The sequence below is a fragment of the Mustelus asterias genome, chromosome 6 (genome assembly GCF_964213995.1).
Source record: "Mustelus asterias chromosome 6, sMusAst1.hap1.1, whole genome shotgun sequence".
NCBI classification, from domain to species: domain Eukaryota; kingdom Metazoa; phylum Chordata; class Chondrichthyes; order Carcharhiniformes; family Triakidae; genus Mustelus; species Mustelus asterias.
Window position 1 is genome coordinate 60,321,948 of NC_135806.1, and position 19,300 is coordinate 60,341,247.

The 19,300-nt window shown below is 45.3% G+C and overlaps 1 protein-coding gene across 1 annotated transcript in view; it reads left to right on the forward strand.

The window, feature by feature from the left end:
* shc3 (SHC (Src homology 2 domain containing) transforming protein 3) overlaps positions 1-19,300 on the forward strand; it is a 303,591-nt gene that overhangs the window by 257,585 nt on the left and 26,706 nt on the right. The window lies entirely within an intron of this gene.

Genomic DNA, 19,300 nt, shown 5'->3' on the forward strand with positions numbered 1-19,300 from the left:
AAGGTAGCTCATGGAATTGTTACAGAGTGGAAGGAGGCCGTTCGGCCAGTCATGTCCATACTGGCTCTCCAAATGAGCAATTCACCTAGTGTCATTCCCCTGCCTTCTCCCTATAATCCTTCACATTCTTCCTTTCCAGATAATTGTCAGTTCCCTTTTGAATGCTACGACTGAAACTGCCCCCACCTCACTCTCAGGCAGTGCATTCCAAACCTTAACCACTTACTGCACTTACGGCTTTTATAAAACTGCTTTTGCCAATTACTTTAAATCTTTGCCCTCTCATTCTTGATCCTTTCACAAGCATGGATAGTTTCTCCCCAGTTACTTTCAAGATACACTTCTCCTCTATAAGATACAGTTGATTAACCTGCTCACTGAAAAAGGTGAAGGTGAAAAAGGCTTCTTTGGTGAAAGTTGCCTGAATTTTTGTTCTAAGATGTGACAAAGTAACTTGGACTAGTGATATTCATTTGGCAGCCCCATGAGTCCTTTAGAAGGAGGCTGCAAGGACTGACAAGCCAACAGTGGAGTTAAAATGCAGCTCGAGATTCTGGTTAATGATTATCAATGTTACAAGTTTAGAGTCTTGCCTTACATAGTCGCTTGAGTATGGTTGTGCTATTTACTCTTTATTTAAGTAGCCTGAGCACCTTACATTTAGGGGTCATGAGCACAAAGAAGGCCATTCAGCCCCTTGTGCCACCATGCTGGTGCCAGTTCTTTGAAAGATCAATTCAATTAGTCCCACTCCTCAGTTCTTCCCCCATGGCCTGTGTTGCCCCATGGTAAATAATGCAAAACATAATGCAGAGGGGGTGGAATTAATAATATTTTCCCAGGTGACTGGAATTGGATATTCCTATTTTATTTGCAAGGGATGTTGTTTCTTCAATTCCTCCCAAGGCAAACTGATCGAGCACTTGGTGAGACAAGGCCAGCTATTAAGCTGCTTTATTTTACAGCACATGAATATACAGAGCGAGGTTTATGATCAGATTCACTTATTTGCACATCAGTAGATTGACTCTATGCCATATAATGCTCAACTGTTCCCCTGACTTTGCTTCTGACCAGTGTGTGTCCTTGCAAGTTGCTGTTGAACGGCCTGAATAACTGCCTCTCTCTCTATTTGCAGTCAGAAATAAAGACTTCACAACACAATGGGTGTGATATGCTTGTTGGTTAGGACAGTCTATGATCATACTTTAGCTTGTAGCATATTAACCTCTCACCTTTTAACAATAATATTAATATATTTTGTTTAAAGCCCCAACATTTAAAAGTCGCTCTGTTTCAAATTATTTCTGGAAAAATGGGTCAATATCCCAAAACACTGGAGAAAGGAACACTACTTCCAAACTACCTACTGGTCTGTCTGATATGTTTAAAGAAACCCATTAAGAGTCTGGGCAACCTCAAACATCTGGTTCAAAGTAATTACATTTATTTTAAAAGCTAAATGTGTGCTTTTATAAATGTTACAGAAATTTAATTTGTCTTCATGATCTCCCACTTCCCTCGCTTGTATTTTTTATATAGAGCTTACCAACTTCATACTTAACTAGCCTTTTACACTGGGATTTTGGGTTACATTTTAATATGTCACCCAGTTACAGTATGTCAAGCTTTTGAACACAAACTTCAGGTATAACTTATGTTAACCTGTAACCTCAGTTATATTCCAGCTGCAGGGTTCCTTTCAGCTATTATCTAGGGATGATGTTTTAACTCAGTAAAAGATAAATTACTTGTCCTGCCGCCTGCCAATTTTCTCTCCTCTCCTGCTGAAGGCACTGATTTATTCTGATATAAACTACCATTGACATCACCATCTTGCCAAAGTGGAAATTCTGCATTTGCAAACTTCAAACAGCAAATGACCACATACTACTTGGCCGCAAGAGGCATTGCAACCAAGCTACATTCCATCCTTACCTAAACATACGCACATGCACACTTTCCATCAGTGAATAGCAATAAGGAATGTGAACTCAGGCTGACTGCACTATTGGATTGGGCAGGGAATAGGGGCCAACCTCAGTGGCTGCTCCAACTAAGATGAAGGTTAAACCTGTGATTTTTCCCTGATATATACAGTTTAGACAATGAACACCTTTCTCCCAAGAGTACTACAAGCTTACTTATGCTGTTAATTACTAGAAGTGGATAGGTCAATGGACAATTAATATACAAATGAAGAACTCCATTAGAAAGGATGTTTGAGGCACGGTAGCACAGTGGTTAGCACTGCTGCTTCACAGCGCCAGGGGCCTGGGTTCGATTCCCGGCTTGGGTCACTGTCTGTGTGGAGTTTGCACATTCTCCTCATGTCTGCGTGGGTTTCCTCCGGGTGCTCCGGTTTCCTCCCACAGTCCAAAGATGTGCGGGTTAGGTTGATTGGCCATGCTAAAATTGCCCCTTAATGTCCTGGGATGCGTAGATTAGAGGGATTAGTGGGTAAAATATGTAAGGATATGGGGGTAGGGCCTGGGTGGGATTGTGGTCGGTGCAGACTCGATGGGCCGAATGGCCTCTTTCTGTACTGTAGGGTTTCTCTTCTCTTCTCTTCTCTGAAATACAAGGAAGCTAAGCACAAAATGCCATTTTCGTAAAGCTAGCATTGGCTTGGGCATACCGACCAGCAACCTGTGATGCACTGCAATTTATAGAGTACATCATCCTCGCCACCAGTTACTGGTCGATTTGAACAGTCAGAAGGCCATTTATTATGAAAGAGGGGAACACGGTGGCTGGAATTTTACCGTCCCACCCGCAACGGGAATCGGAGCGGGCAAGGGGCAGACCATGGGAAGGTTCGTTGACCTCGGGCAGATTTTACAGTAAAATCCCACCCTCCACGTGTTTGTACGTAGAATTCATTTTCGAAATGCATGCCATTGGCAGAGAGCCTCACGTGCTACCTGTAAACACAGTGTTCCTGTAATTCCTCAATACGTGCAGCCATTCTACAAAGTTCTCTGCTGTTACTTGTCTATAAAATTCAGCCCCGATATATCCAGGTATCAGGAAGTGAATTGAAAGATATAACCAGGTAATTCAGATAATGATTATAAACCTCCATCACAGTTTGTGCCATCCAAACTATCAATGAGATCACTAGACTTTTATGCTTCCCAAATGTGCTCTTAGTAACAAGTGACAATTTCCAGATATAAAATTAAATGTCATTGCTTGATCGGGCCTTCCTTGGGATTCAACATTGGAAAACATAAAAGAAAATGAAATGTGCACAATATCATAAAATCAACATACTGGATCATATTAAGATGTGAAAATATACCATGCAATTTGAACACAATTTATACAAATCTATAATATTGTGAATACTGCAACTCATTTTGTATAGTAGACAGTGACAGGAAGATTGAATTCTACCAAATTTACTGTGATTGGAGGCTTAAACAAACCTCTGTGGTAAAACAGCTGCTATGTTTAGCTGTCTGGCACAAAGGACAGAGGGCTGAATATTCATTAAGGCCTGTTTTCGGGCAGAGTCACAATTCACAATCCAGCTATTCAGCTATGGCAGGAACATCACCTAAACAGAGTCCGACACAATCACTGGCACTCTGCCACTCTTGCAGGACCAAGTTGCCCACAGTAGAAGGGAGCAAAGGCAAACGGGCAGAGATAGGCACACACTCGTCCCTTGAACCTGATGGAGTAGCTAGTACTATGCATCATGAGGCAACAGAGCTTGTAGCATCTGCCATTACCAAGATCTTTCAGGATGATGGTGTGTTACTGCATGTGCCACTTCCCAAATTCCTCCTTACCCTCATTCTGTTTTCTAACACAATGGTGTGACCAGGGAGCCTTGTTCTTTGCAACCCATTACCCCTCCCCATCCCTCACTCCAAACTTCTGATTTGCTGCTTTCAGATACCCGAGAATTCCCAGCTGCCCAGCCATTGCAACCAAAGAGAGAAAACTGCACTCTGCCTCCAAGGAAAAAGCACCATCAATCAATCTGACACTCACAGCCACCAGGCACTGAGCAAACATTTAGAGACTAGTATCGAGTCAGATCTACATGCAGTGGGTCATTGGGCATGAGAGGGCTTCAGTCAAGCCTGGGGGCAAGGATAATTTATGTGATAGCTCATTAGAGGACAAGGCAGACAGGTTCTGCTGCAGGGGACTCAGATGGAGACTTGGACAGGTGGCATACAGGAATGGTGATGAACATGCACATTAAGATGCTAGCCTGCAACCTATCATTATTACAGAGTGTGAAGAAGCCCAGCTGCATCATGACACGGGGCATCATGCAGCCTTGGAGTCCATTTCTTTCCAACGTGGAAGTGATGGCCAACTCCATGACAACATTTTTGGTCCCAGCCTTGATGCAGCATCTGATGGGTCAGTTTCCATCACAGCCCAGGCTGAGACCATGAGATTCATGCTTGTTGCCATGCTGGCTCGGACTGCTGTTGTCATGACTGTGGATCTCAATGTTCAAAGCAGCATGCAGACTCACGTGACAGTCCGGCCGTCTGCCCTTCAGCAGATCACCTCCCTGGAGCAGCACCGTGAAGCACAAATCAGTTGTCTTCTCAGGATGAAAGCATTCCTGCTTCCACCAGCATCATTAGTGCTCTTGCTATTGCCTCTCAGCCAACCAGCTCACACTGTTGCCATCCATGCGAAGGTGGTGCAAACTGTAGCTGGGCCTTCAAGGTGCAGAGCTGCTCAAAGTTGTCCTGAAAGGCCACGTGTAGTCAGCAGCATTCCAATCAGAATAAGCTCTAAGAGAATGCACAAATGTCCATTTTTACTTGGAAAATTGGATCTATTGTTTTAATGAAAATGTGATGGTAATGTTATTCTGGGAGTTTTCATTGCAAGGCCTTGATGAAGAGGATGCTGTGATGGGGCATTGCAGATGAATAGGAAAGTGGAGTATGACAGAAAAATTATGCTGAGGAGATGCCATCTGAAGGAAACTGGAGTTTGAGTACGCACCCAGGGGCAACCCATCCAGAGTGAAAGCACCCCCTTTAATGCCTCCTGCTTGTCACATTCTCTTTCTCCTCTGTTAGACAACCCCTCCTCTCCACAGACCCTGCTCCATCTCCTTGCTGTGTTGCAACTCAAAGGCACTAAAACTATAGCCTGTTGTAGCCTTTGTGTGAAAAGTCACCAAATCTACTGTCCTCCTTGTGAAGGAGCAGCAACACTCTGCCAAATGCAGCAACTTACTACACAACACATCCTGAAACATTCCAAAGTTTTGCCATCTCGCTCTCTTATTTATGTCCCCATTTATGACTGGAGCACTGGCTGCCTGAATTAAAGTAGGCCTGAAAATCGGAACAGACAGACTTTGAACAGTAAGTCTGCATGAACAGAAGTCAGTCTAAATCATCTTATCGGCAAGTTAAATAGCTGCTCTTTAAATATGGGGACCCTGACGAAGGGTCATCCTAACTCGAAACGTTGGCTCTATTCTCTCTCCAGAGATGCTGTCAGACCTGCTGAGTTTCTCCAGTTTTTTCTGTTTTTGTTTCAGATTCTAAGATCTGCAGTATTTTGCCTTTATCTTATCATTATTCTTATTTTTATTGTGGCCTTTGCCCTGTATCCTTTTCTTTTCCTTATCCCTCTTTGATTGTATGAGTATAACAGAGGTGGGCATTGCAAAACCCCTTCCTGCAATTTGAGTTTGAATAAAATAAACCTAGCCTCTTATTTGACCTCATCTCAAATTTGCTGTGGTGTTATTTATTTACTTTTTCATTTGTGGGTCATGGGCATCGCTGGCTGGCCAGCATTTATTGCCCATCCCTAGTTGCCCTTAAGAAGGTGGTGGTGAACTGCCTTCGTGAATCGCTGCAGTCCATGTGCTGTGGGTTGACCCACAATGCCAGTAGGGAGGGAATTCCAGAATTTTGACCCAGTGACTGCGAAGGAATGGTGATATATTTCCAAGTCAGGATGGTGAGTGGCTTGGAGGGGAACTTGCAGGTCGTGGTCTTCCCATTTATCTGCTGCACTTGTCCTTCTAGATGGAAGTGGTCATGGGTTAGGAAGGTGCTGTCTAAGGATCTTTGGTGAATTGCTGCAGTGCATCTTGTAGATAGTACACACTGCTGCTACTGAGCGTCGGTGGTGAAGGGATTGAATGTTTGTAGATGTGGTGCCAATCAAGCAGGCTGCTTTGTCCTGGATGGTGTCAAGCTTCTTGAGTCTTGTTGGAGCTGCACCCATCCAGGCACGTGGGGAGTATTCCATCACACTCCTGACTTGTGCCTTGTAGATGGTGCAAAGGCTTTGGGGAGTCAGGAGGTGAGTTACTCGCCACAGTATTCCTAGCCTCTGACCTGCTCTTGTAGCCATGGTGTTTATGTGGTAAGTCCAGTTGAGTTTCTGGTCAATGGTACCCCAAGGATGTTGACAGTGGGGATTCAGCGATGGTTACACCATTGAATGTCAAGGGGTGGTGGTTAGAGTGTTTCTTATTGGTGATGGTCATTGCCTGGCATTTGTGTGGCACGAATGTTACTCGCCACTTGTCAGCCCAAGCCTGGATATTGTCTGCTTCAGTATCTGAGGAGTCGTGAATGGTGCTGAACATTGTGCAATCATCGGCAAACATCCCCACTTCTGACATTATGATGGAGGGAAGGTCATTGATGAAGCAGCTGAAGATTGTTGGGCGTCGGACACTACCCTGAGGGACTCCTGCAGAGATCTCCTGGAGCTGAGATGACTGACCCTCCACAACCACAATGATCTTCCTATGTACCAGGTATGACTCCAACCAGTGGAGAGTTTGCCTCCTGATACCCATTGATTCCAGTTTTGCTAGGGCTCCTTGATGCCACACTCAGTCAAATGCGGCCTTGATGTCACTCCCACCTCACCTCTGGAATTCAGCTCTTTTGTCTATGTTTGAATCAAGGCTGTAATGAGGTCAGGAGCTGAGTGACCCTGGCAAAACTCAAACTGGGCGTCACTGAGCAGGTTATTGCTGAATAGGTGCTGCTTGATAGCACTGTTGATAACCCCTTCCATCACTTTACTGGTGATCGAGAGTAGACTGATTGGGCGGTAATTGGCTGAATTGGATTTGCCCTGCTTTTTGTGTACAGGACATACCTGGGCAATTTTCCACATTGTTGGGTAGATGCCAGTGTTGTAACTGTAGCTAGGGGAGCAGCACGTTCTGGAGCACAGGTCTTCAGTACTATTGCCGGAATGTTATCAGGGCCGATTGCCTTTGCAGTATCCAGTGCCTCCAACTGTTTCTTGATATCACGTGGAGTGAATCGAATTGGCTAGAGACTGGCATCTGAGATGCTGGGACCACTGGAGGAGGCCGAGATGGATCATCCACTTGGCACTTCTGGCTGAAGATTCTTGTGAATGCTTCAGCCTTTTCTTTTGCACTGACATGCTGGGCTCCTCCATCAGTGAGGATGAGGATATTTGTGGAGCCTCCTCCTCCAGTGAGTTGTTTAATTGTCCACCACCATTCTCGACTGGATGTGGAAGGACTGCAGAGCTTAGATTTGATCCTTCGGTTGTGGGATCACTTAGCTCTGTCTATCACTTGCCGTTTTTGCCATTTGGCATGCATGTAGTCCTGTTTGGTAGCTTCACCAGGTTGATACCTCATTTTTAGGTATGCCTGGTGCTACTTCTGGCATGCCCTCCTGCACTCCCCATTGATCCAGGGTTGATCCCATGGCTTGATAGTAATGATTGAGTGGCGGATATGTCGGGCCATGAGATTGCAGATTGTGCTGGAGTACAATTCCGCTGCTGGTGATGGCCCACAGCACCTCATGGATGCTCGGTCTTGTGTTGCTAGATCGGTTCGAAGTCTGTCCCATTTATCACGGTGATAGTGCCACACAACACAATGGAGGCTATTCTCAATGTGAAGGCGGGACTTCGTCTCCACAAGGACTGTGCGGTTCTCACTCTTATCGATACTGTCATAGACAGATGCATCTGCATCAGCCGGCAAACTGGTAAGGATGAGGTCAAATATGCTATTTCCTCTTGTTAGTTCCTTCACCTGCTGCAGGCCCAGTCGAGCAGTTATATCCTTTAGGACCCGACCCGCTCGATCAGTAGTGCTGCTGCCGAGCCACTCTTGGTGCTGGACATTGAAATCCCCCATCCATAGTACATTTTGCACCTTTGCCACCCTCAGTGCTTCCTCCAAGTGTTGTTCAACATGGATGAATACTGATTCATCAGCCAAAGGAGAACGGGACGTGGTAATCAGTAAGAGGTTTCCTTGCCCATGTTTAACCTGAAGCCATGAGACTCCATGGGGTCCGGAGTCGATGTTAAGGACTCCCAGGGCAACTCTCTCCTGACTGTATACCACTGTGCCGCCACCTCTGCTGGGTCTGGCCTGCCGGTGGGACAGGACATATCCAGGGATGGTAATGGTGGTGTCTGGGGTGTTATCTGTAAGATATGATTCCGTGAGAATGACTATGTCAGGCTGTTGCTTGACTAGTCTGTGAGACAGCCCTCCCAATTTTGGCACTAGCCCCCAGATGTCAGTAAGGAGGACTTTGCAGGGTCGACAGAGCTGTTTGTTTTGCTGTTGTCTTTTCCGGTGCCTAGGTCGATGCCAGGTGGTCCGTCCAGTTTCATTTCTTTGTTGAGACTTTCTAGCTATTGTTACAACCGAGTGGCTCGCTAGGCCATTTCAGAGGGCAGGTAAGAGTCAACCACATTGCTGTGGTTTTGGCATCACATGTAGGCCAGACCAAGTAAGGACAGCAGATTTCCCTCCCTAAAGGACATTAGTGAACCAGATGGGTTTTTCTGACAATCGACAATGGTTTCATGGTCGTCAGTAGACTCTTAATTCCAGATTCCTTTTATTGAATTCAAATTCCACCATCTGCCGCGGCAGGATTCGAACTAGGGTCCCCAGAACATTAGTTGGGTTTCTGGATTAATAGTCGAGCGATAATGCCACTAGGCCATCACCTCCCTCTATTAAGAGAGAACCGCATCATTTCAAACTCAAGGGTTGAGGAAAATACGCCATCTCTTATAAAGGGAGAAATCAAAACCTTTCTTTTACAGATAAGCAGTGAGAGGGAAAATCAGGGTTTTTTAATTAATCCCCTTCCTGTCTGTAACATCAGGATGTGAGCATCATTGGCTAAGCCAGCATTTATTGCCCGACCCTATTTGCCATTGAGAAGGTGGTGGTGGTGAGCCGACACTTGCATTTTGCTGACTCCACAGTCAATATTAATGAGGACCAAAAATATTCTGCTACTGAATCCCTGGCTTATTAGATGTTCTAATTATCCCCTGTTATGTTTTAGATGCAAATGCGTATCATTTCAAGTCTGTCGTCCACCCACTTTGTATCACAGAGAAAGGAGTAAATAGAAACCACCAGCTGCAGGTGTATAATTATGATTTCAAGGCATTAACAAATAGTTCTCATCGGTCAGAAAAACCTTGAGCTTTCATGCCCTTGGTAAATGCAATTTATTACCCGGTATTTTAATGGATCAAAGGGAATGTGTGGCGAAGGTGGCCGGGGGTTGGTGGGGGGTTGGTGGGCAGTGATGTGGATGAGCCCCAAATGTTTCTGGTGCCCAGGACTCCAAGACTGTACAACCTGACTATGTCAGGGACCCTAAGGGTGACACGGTGACACAGTGGTTAGCGCTGCTGCCTCACAGCACCAGGGATTGGGTTCGATCCCTGAGGACCAGAACTGTCCAGCTTTCACATATTGAAGATTTTTTAAAGTTTTACATTATCCCAGGGATAATTTGATGGAATTGTTAAGTCTTTGGCTTTGGTAACATAATGGTCGTGAAATTCAATGAAACCCAAAACTGGTTGTGAGGATCACAATTAATTCGTACTCATTGCTTCCAATTCAGGCAGCACACAAACTTCATGTGGCCTGCTCATCTATTTGATTTCAGTCTTTAACATGCTGCTGAGTGGCTGTAAGCCTGAGCAGGGGCTGCAAACTCTCGAGAGGCTAGCATGAATTCCAGCTAGCTTGAACTATTTAAAATCAGTCTGCATCTCTTAAAGGAGCAGTGCATTGTGATTGGAGCTAGTGTTGAAAGTCATTCTAGTAGTGAGTTTTCCCTGAGAAAAAGACCAGAATGGCACAACAAGGCAGAGTGCAGGTTTCAAGGTTCCCCAACACTGCACCATAGGCCGTATGGATGAGCTAGACAAGAGGAGAGAACTCTGTAATCCACAGGAGACTTGACAGCCCTCCAACTAGTCACTGTGAAAGCAATTGTGATAGTAGCTGACATGGTCAATGCCAGCAGTCAACTCTGAGGACCTGGATGCCAGACCACAAGAAGTTAATGACCTGACATGTCAAGGTCAGTGAATGCATCTTGAAATCCTTTCAACTGCAACACTAGTGTCAAACACTGCTCAAATCACCACCACCAGCCCCTTTACTGACTGACTAACTACCTCCACCAAACACAACTCAAAATTCACAATCTTGGCTTCGGCTCCTCACGCACTTAGCAGTCCTGCACTCTCACACACATCTGACAGTTTGTACACACTGCCAGTTATACAACCCTGACAAACACACCACCCAAACTGCACAAAACTCAGTGACACACACTCCTCTCTCTTGCATACTAAAGTGGTGCATGTACAACTGTCGTGAGCACATACCTGACAGGCACGGCTGCCTGTTCACATTCCCATGGCGGGGACAGTCTCATCATCAGGACTAAGGGTGTGGATAATGGCATGACTGAAAGCTTCACAGATAGAGTCATACTAATCCTCCTTCTCACACCGCACCACTCTCTGATCCCACAATTTCTTCTGAGCTACACATGGTGCAAGAATGTAGCTCTTGGTTTCTGCCCCTCCCCTCACTACAAGCATACCTAGGTGCTTTTCTCCTTTACCCAAGCACCACCACCTAGCCAGGAGGTGCGTAGGAGCACAAAGTGGGAGAGGAAGAAGAGACTATCGTGCACTCTCACACTTGTAATCCCCAGCTCAGACTCTACTACTGCGTGTACTTTAAAGTGTAGCTTCAAAGCCGGATGTACACATGCTAAGACAATGGACAGGAGTAGACTGGAGGCAGAGCAGAGGACAAGGGCAGCACATGTCCCCGCTGTCCGGAGGACAAGGTTGTATATGAGTTGTGCTTGAGAGGACTTTGATGAGGGAGCATATGGAAAAATGCTGATGTGTATGCACACAGAAATGTTTGGTATATTGGCTGGCCTGTCATAAAACCTGCATTCACTGTCGAGGAGCATGGAGGAGTCTGGAATGAACATTGTAGATGGCTATGCACAGAGCTTGGGGCCCATTATTGCTGGTGTGAAATTGGTGGCCAACTCCATTACCACTCTTGTGTGAAACCACTGTAGTTCAGTATCTGACGACTGATGACTCTGCTCCTATTGTAGCATGGGTAGAAATCACTCAACGTCTGAAGGCTTGAAGTGAAAGTTCAGACTGAAGTTGTGCAAGCTCAGCTTGCTGCCTTGAAGGCTCAGACTGCTGCTACCCTGGCTATGGCTACCAGTATTCAAAAGGCATTGCAATATCTCACAAGAGTTCCGCAATCTTTCTTGAGGATTGCTGAGGTATCACCCTGGGGGAAGTGGCGGTGGTGCCATGCAATACAACTCTGCTATTCTCTGTCCTTGCTACTGCCTGATGTGGAGTTGCCGGCGTTGGACTGGGGTAAATACAGTAAGAAGTTTAACAACACAGGGTTAAAGTCCAACAGGTTTATTTGGTAGCAAAAGCCACAAGCTTTTGGAGCCTTAAGCCCCTTCTTCAGGCGAGTGGGAATTCTGTTCACAAACAGGGCATATAAAGACACAAACTCAATTTACAGAATAATGGTTGGAATGCGAATACTTACAGCTAATCATTTACTTGCTATTGCCTGGCAGCTAGCCAGTTAATACAGACTGCTGCCTCTCATGCTGGTGTGGTCTAAACCAGACCTTCTAGATCCAGAGCTAGGCCATTTACACAGTCTCTCACACTGGGAGCCAGCAGCCTTCCACAGCTGAGCTACAGCCACTGGGATAACACTGTGTAGGAACACTAGGAGAGCCACAGATACACAAGATAGGCACTAAGCGAATACATGAGGGTAATTAATTGACTTCTTAATGGAATATTGGTTTTGGAATGTTCGTTTTATGATGGCTTGTATTTCAGCATTGTGGTGAAAAGGATGCTTGATGGTGAGTGACAGAGGGAAGGTAAGGAATGAGACGGTTTTTGAATGGGGAATTGTGTTCACTGACACTGTTGTCGGTTGAGTCGAACACAGTCAGCCAAGCTGGAAAGGGGCTGTGTCCCTCTTCCTCCTTCTCAGCTACTTGCCAAAGTTATGCAGTACACACCAGACCATGACAAATCATGAGACGTGTTCTGGAGAGTACTGCGGGCTCCTTCAGAGCAATCCAGGCACTGGAAATATTGCTTAAGTATCTCAATAGTATGCTTGATATGTTTGTGGCAGCATGGCTTTTATATGAATGCTACTCATGTGTGCATGTGCTGTGCACAAGAGTCACGGCCCTGGTGATCAGTAAATAGCTCTTGTCTCCCCAGTTATCACCATGCAGTGTGTCATTGTAGCTCAAATGCTGATGATACAGTAGACTGGCACAAAATGAAGCCATCCTGACTGCTGCCAAGATAGCAAGTATTGACGTACATGATGCACTGTGTTTGGCCGCACACCAGATATACATTGAGGGAGTGGAACCCTAGTTTTTGCAGTACGTTTTTGAATTTACATGACGTGTTTTCAAAGCAAAGTGCATGCAGTCAATGGCACTCTGCACAATCAGGAAGCCTGCTCTCCTACCAAAACTCGCTCTCCCAATTTTCTTGGAAAAGGGAAAATTCAATATATGTCCGTGTCTTTGCATAAAGAATATCAGCATTGGATGGCGAACTGTGAGATGTTGGTGATGGCGGTTGCTCTAACCTAATGTGAAATATGTGAAAGGTGCCAGTCACATTTACAGCCATTGGCAATGCCACCTTTGCCCTGCTTTGAAGCTGCAAGCCTGCCTGCAAAAGGTGACCGATTTCATTGGGCACCTCCTTAGTGAGATGAAGACAGGGCACACAGTGAGATTGTGATAGGGTGAATTTGATCTCCTTTCTGCTTGATGAGCATAAAGGGAAGGTGGTTGTTGGAGATAATCAATCAGCTCATCCCAGGACATCACTGCCGGAGTTCCTAAGCCCATGTTCCCAAGCCAAAACAGCACCTGCTCCATCAATGACCTTCCCTCCATCACAAGGTCAGAAATGGGGATGTTCACAGCTGATTGCTAGGTACCATCCTGCATTTTTCATTTATTAAAGCAGTTTGTGTCCAAATGCAGCACCATCTGGACACCGTTCAGGCTTGGGCTGATAAGTGACACACCTCTGAGACCAAGGCCATTCATATTACACAAGTGCCAGGCAATGACCATCTCCAACAAGAGAGACTCTATCCACCTTCCCTTGACATTCAATGGCATCACCTTCACTGAAGTTCCCATTATCAACTACTTGAGGTTGCCATTGGGCAGACACTTAACTGAACCATCCTTATAAATACTACAAGAGCAAGTCAGAGGCTGGGAATTCTGTGGTGAGAACTCACCTGCTGACTCCCCAAAGCCTGTCCATTATCTAAAAGGACACATCAGCAGTGTGATGGAAAACTTTCCACTTGCCTGGATGAATGCAGCTCCAACACTCAGAAAGTTCCACAATGTCCAGGACAAGCGAGAGATACACCAGATAGAACAGAATTACTCGTGCAGCGTTATATGAAATAGTGAATCATCTTAAGGAGGCTGAAATAACCTAAATATCAGATCAATGCTCTTACTGAAGACTTTGGCCAAGACTGGGGCATTCGGGGTAGACAATTTTTGCTAACTGGAAGGAACTGGGCGGCACAGTAGCACAGTGGTTAGCACTGCTGCTTCACAGCTCCAGGGACCTGGGTTCGATTCCCGGCTTGGATCACTGTCTGTGTGGAGTTTGCACATTCTCCTCGTGTCTGCGTGGGTTTCCTCCGGGTGCTCCGGTTTCCTCCCACAGTCCAAAGATGTGCGGGTTAGGTTGGTTGGCCGTGCTAAAATTGCCCCTTAGTGTCTTGAGATGGGTAGGTTAGAGGGATTAGCGGGTAAATATGTAGGGATATGGGGGTAGGGCCTGGGTGGGATTGTGGTCGGTGTAGACTCGATGGGCCGAATGGCCTCGTTCTACACTGTAAGGTTTCTATGAATGGAGGTTACTACAAGACTTATTTGCTGAATGGAGGGTGGGTGGAGGTAGGAGTGGGTAATGATGGCAAAGCCTTTAGCTACTACTCATTGGGGCATACCAATGCCTTTCGTGTGACAGCCTTGGAGAGTGACAGGAAATAGAGTGGACTGTAGTGAAATGCTCTGAGACCAAGGCCATTTGCATCGTAAGCGGGGAAGGAGCAGTCCACGGGTGGTCTGGCAGAGGAATTGATGGGACGTATAAACTGGTTCAGAAAGTGAGCTTGCAGTACACCTCATTGGACAAACCTTTCCTCATTCTCCACCGTGAGCCTTTCCAGTCATGGAGGAGAACTTCCCCGATGTGTAATTACAATTCTAAAAGGCGACACCTGGTATTGAAAAATGCTGCTTTAATTGCTGGGCACAAAATAGCTGTAGAAGAACAGAGGTCATCTCAAAAACTAATCCATTGTGCCCACCGCCTTGCAAGTTATAGCATTTTAAACCTTCCTTTCCTTTCCAAAGTCTCTGAATGTGTTGTTGCCTCCTGTGGTGAACCATAGTTGGTTACCACTATGAGTGCTGAGCCATGGATGGTCAGCACTATGGGGTTTGTAGATATGTTACTGTAATTACTGTTGGTGTTAGGGTTGGGCTGTTCTACCTGTTGATATTGTTCTGTGGTACACTCCAGTTGGCTCCGCCTACCAGGGGAAGTATAAAGGCCACTGCACTGCCTGGAGACCCTTTAGTCTGGGATTGTATTGTATATAGTGTGCTCCATTCTTGTCAGTAATAAAAGCCTTTATTTCCCGGGTACATTCTAGCCTCCCGTGTGAATTAATCGCGCATCACCTCCAAAACCCATGCTTCTCGGAACACACTCCAGTCAGATTTCTGCATCTGTTGCTCTTATCAAAGGCACAAACGATATCTGAGTGGACTGTGACAAAGGTAAACTATCCACCCTCATTTACCTTGACCCATCTGCAATCTTTGGCACAGTGGATCATGAAATTCTGTTTCAAATGCCTCTCCAACGTCACCCGCTAAAGAGGCTACACTTGCCTAGTTTCATTCTTATCTATTCTGTTGTAGCTGGAGAATCGTCTGAAATGGTTTCTTTTCTTGCTCCTGCACTGTTACCTCTGGGTGTCCTCCAACATCTAGCAACCCCTGTCTTGAATATCCTTAATGCCTCAGCATTTGCAGCTTTCTTGGTTAGAGAATTCCAAAGGTTCACAATTCATTGAGTGAAGAAAGTTTCTCCTCATCTCAGTCCTAAGTGGCCTATCCCTTATTCAGAGAGCGTGATCCCGTGCTCTAGATTCTCCAGTCAGGGGAAATATTTTCTCAGCATCTATCCTGCATTTTAACCTGCATATTGATTGGTCGACTCAAATTGGACGTGGAGGGCTTGAGGAAAAGTTCTTAGAATGCTGTCGGGATAGTTTCATTGAACAGTATGTTACAGAACCTACGAGAGAGCGAGTTATCTTAGACCTGGTACTGTGTAATGACAGTAAGAAGTTTAACAACACCAGGTTAAAGTCCAACAGGTTTATTTGGTAGCAAAAGCCACACAAGCTTTCGAGGCTCTAAGCCCCTTCTTCAGGTGAGTGGGAATTCTGTTCACAAACAGAACTTATAAAGACACAGACTCAATTTACATGAATAATGGTTGGAATGCGAATACTTACAACTAATCCAGTCCAATTCTTAAAGACTGGATTAGTTGTAAGTATTCGCATTCCAACCATTATTCATGTAAATTGAGTCTGTGTCTTTATAAGTTCTGTTTGTGAACAGAATTCCCACTCACCTGAAGAAGGGGCTTAGAGCCTCGAAAGCTTGTGTGGCTTTTGCTACCAAATAAACCTGTTGGACTTTAACCTGGTGTTGTTAAACTTCTTACTGTGTTTACCCCAGTCCAACGCCGGCATCTCCACATCATGACTGTGTAATGAGACAGGTAGAATTAAGGATCTTCTTGTGAGGGATCCTCTTGGGTTGAGTGATCATAATATGGTTGAATTTCTGATACAGAGGGAGGGTGAGAAAGTAGGGTCCCAAACCAGTGTCCTCTGCTTGAACAGAGGGGAGTACGACAGGATGAGGACGGAATTGGCTAATGTAGACTGGGCGAGCAGACTGGTAGGTAGGACAGCTGAGGAACAGTGGAGGATTTTTAAGGAGATTTTTTTAAGTACTCAGCAAAAATACATTCCAGTGATAAAGAAGGACTGTAAGAAAAGGGATAACCAGACGTGGATAACGAAGGAAATAAAGGAGAGTATTAAAATAAAAACAGATGCGTACAGAGTGGCCAAAAATAGTGGAGAATTAGTGGATTGGGAAAGCTTTAAAAAACAACAAAGAACGACTAAGAAAGTGATTAAGAAAGGAAAGATAGATTATGAAACTAAACTAGCTCAAAATATAAAAAATGATAGTAAAAGATTTTACAAATATATAAAAAGGAATAGAGTGGCTAGAGTGAATGTTGGACCCTTGGAGGACGCGAGGGGGGATTTAATAGTGGAAAACAAGGAAATGGCTGAGACTTTAAATAAGTTCTTTGTGTCGGTCTTCACGGTGGAAGACACAAATAGTTTACCGAATATTAGAGATCGAGAGTTGGTAGGAGGTGAGGTCCTTAATACAATTAGTGTTACTAAAGAGGTAGTGCTTGGTAGACTAATGGGACTGAAGGTAGACAAGTCCCCAGGCCCGGATGGAATGCATCCCAGGGTACTGAAAGAAATGGCTGAGGTAATAGCAGATGCGTTAGTAGTTATTTATCAAAATTCGCTGGACTCTGGGGTAGTGCCAGCTGACTAGAAAACAGCTACTGTTACGCCGCTGTTTAAAAAAGGAAGTAGACAAAAGGCGGGTAACTACAGGCCAGTTAGCTTAACGTCCGTAGTTGGGAAGATGCTGGAGTCCATCATTAAAGAAGAAATAGCAGAGCACCTGGATAAGAATGGTTTGATCAAGCAGACGCAGCATGGATTCATGAAGGGAAAGTCGTGTTTGACGAATTTACTGGATTTTTATGAAGATGTGACTAGTGCGGTTGACAGAGGGGAACCGGTGGATGTGGTGTTTTTAGATTTCAAGAAGGCATTCGATAAAGTGCCTCACAAAAGGTTGCTGCAGAAGATTAAGGTACACGGAGTTGGGGGTAAGGTGTTGGCGTGGATTGGGCATTGGCTATCTAACAGGAAGCAGAGAGTTGGAATAAATGGGTGCTTTTCTGGTTGGCAATTGGTGACCAGTGGCGTGCTGCAGGGATCGGGCCTCAACTGTTTACCATTTACATAGATGATCTGGAGGAGGGGACTGAGTGTAGGGTATCAAAGTTTGCTGATGACACGAAGATGAGTGGGAAAGCAAATTGCGTGGGGGACGCGGAAAGTCTGCAGAGAGATTTGGATAGGCTGAGCGAGTGGGCGAGGATCTGGCAGATGGAATATAAGGTTGGCAAATGTGAGGTTGTCCACTTTGGAAGAAATAATAGTAAATTGGAATATTATTTAAATGGAGAAAAATTACAACATGCTACTGTGCAGAGGGACCTGGGGGTCCTTGTGCATGAATCACAAAAACTCAGTCTGCAGGTGCAGCAAGTGATCAAGACGGCGAATGGAATGTTGGCCTTTATTGCGAGGGGGATAGAATATAAAAGCAGGGAGGTCTTGCTGCAACTATACAAGGCACTGGTGAGGCCACAGCTGGAGTACTGTGTGCAGTTTTGGTCCCCTTACTTGCGAAAGGATATATTGGCCTTGGAGGGAGAGCAGAGAAGGTTCACCAGGTTGATACCGGAGATGAGGAGAGATTGAACAGATTGGGTCTGTACTCGTTGGAGTTTAGAAGGCTGAGGGGTGATCTTATAGAGACATATAAGATAATGAAGGGGCTGGATAGGGTAGAGGTCGAGAGATTCTTTCCAGTTAGAAGGGAAACCAGAACTAGAGGGCACAGCCTCAAAATAAGTGGGGGCCGGTTCAGAACAGAGTTGAGGGGGAACTTCTTCTCTCAGAGGGTAGTGAATCTCTGGAATTCTCTGCCCATTGAAGTGGTGGAGGCTACCTCGTTGAATATGTTTAAATCACGGGTAGATAAATTTCTGATCGATAAGGGAATTAAGGGATATGGGGAGCAGGCGGGTAAGTGGAACTGATTCGCTTCAGATCAGCCATGATCTTGTTGAATGGCGGGGCAGGCTCGAGGGGCTAGATGGCCTACTCCTGCTCCTATTTCTTATGTTCTTAGGTTCTTATCCCATCAATCCATTAAGAAATGTATATGTTTCAATCAGATTGCCTCTAATTCTTCTAAACATTCAAGGAATATAGGCCTAGTCTACTTAATTTCTCCTCTTGCAACAATCTCCTCTTTCTGGGAACCAATCGAGCGAACCTTCATTGTACTCTTTTGTGGGAAAATATGTCCATCATTGGGTAAAGAGACCAAAACTGTCCACATCCAGCTGTGGCCTCACCAATGCCTTGTATAATTGTAGTATACCCCAATAGTAACAAAAACAACATACCATTTGCCTTTCAAATTGCTTGCTGTACCTGCAGGTTTACTGTCTGTTGTAAAAACAGAAAATGCTGGAAATATTCAGGTCATCCTCTGTGGAGAGAAATAGAGGCCCAGATTTTCACACCCAGGTTGGGTGTGCAGAGATAGCAGAATTCAGGACAGGGTGAACCCGACCTTTAAAAATGGCTGCCCAAAGTTCTGATTTACATTCCAGGAAGCTGGGCTAGATGGAAGGCCTACCTCTGTGCTCTGGCACTATGCTGAATTTAATTTAGAAAATATTGAAACAAAAAACAGCCCTCCACCCCTCACCCTCATCCCCCCCACCCCCACACACTCCCTATGTCCCATCCATACAAACCTATGTCATCTCACATCCCTTACCCATACCCAATGGTCCCTCATGTCTCTTATGCCAACTCGTACCCCTCTCCCCACCCCATAACCCTTCATACATCCAATGCTAAGCC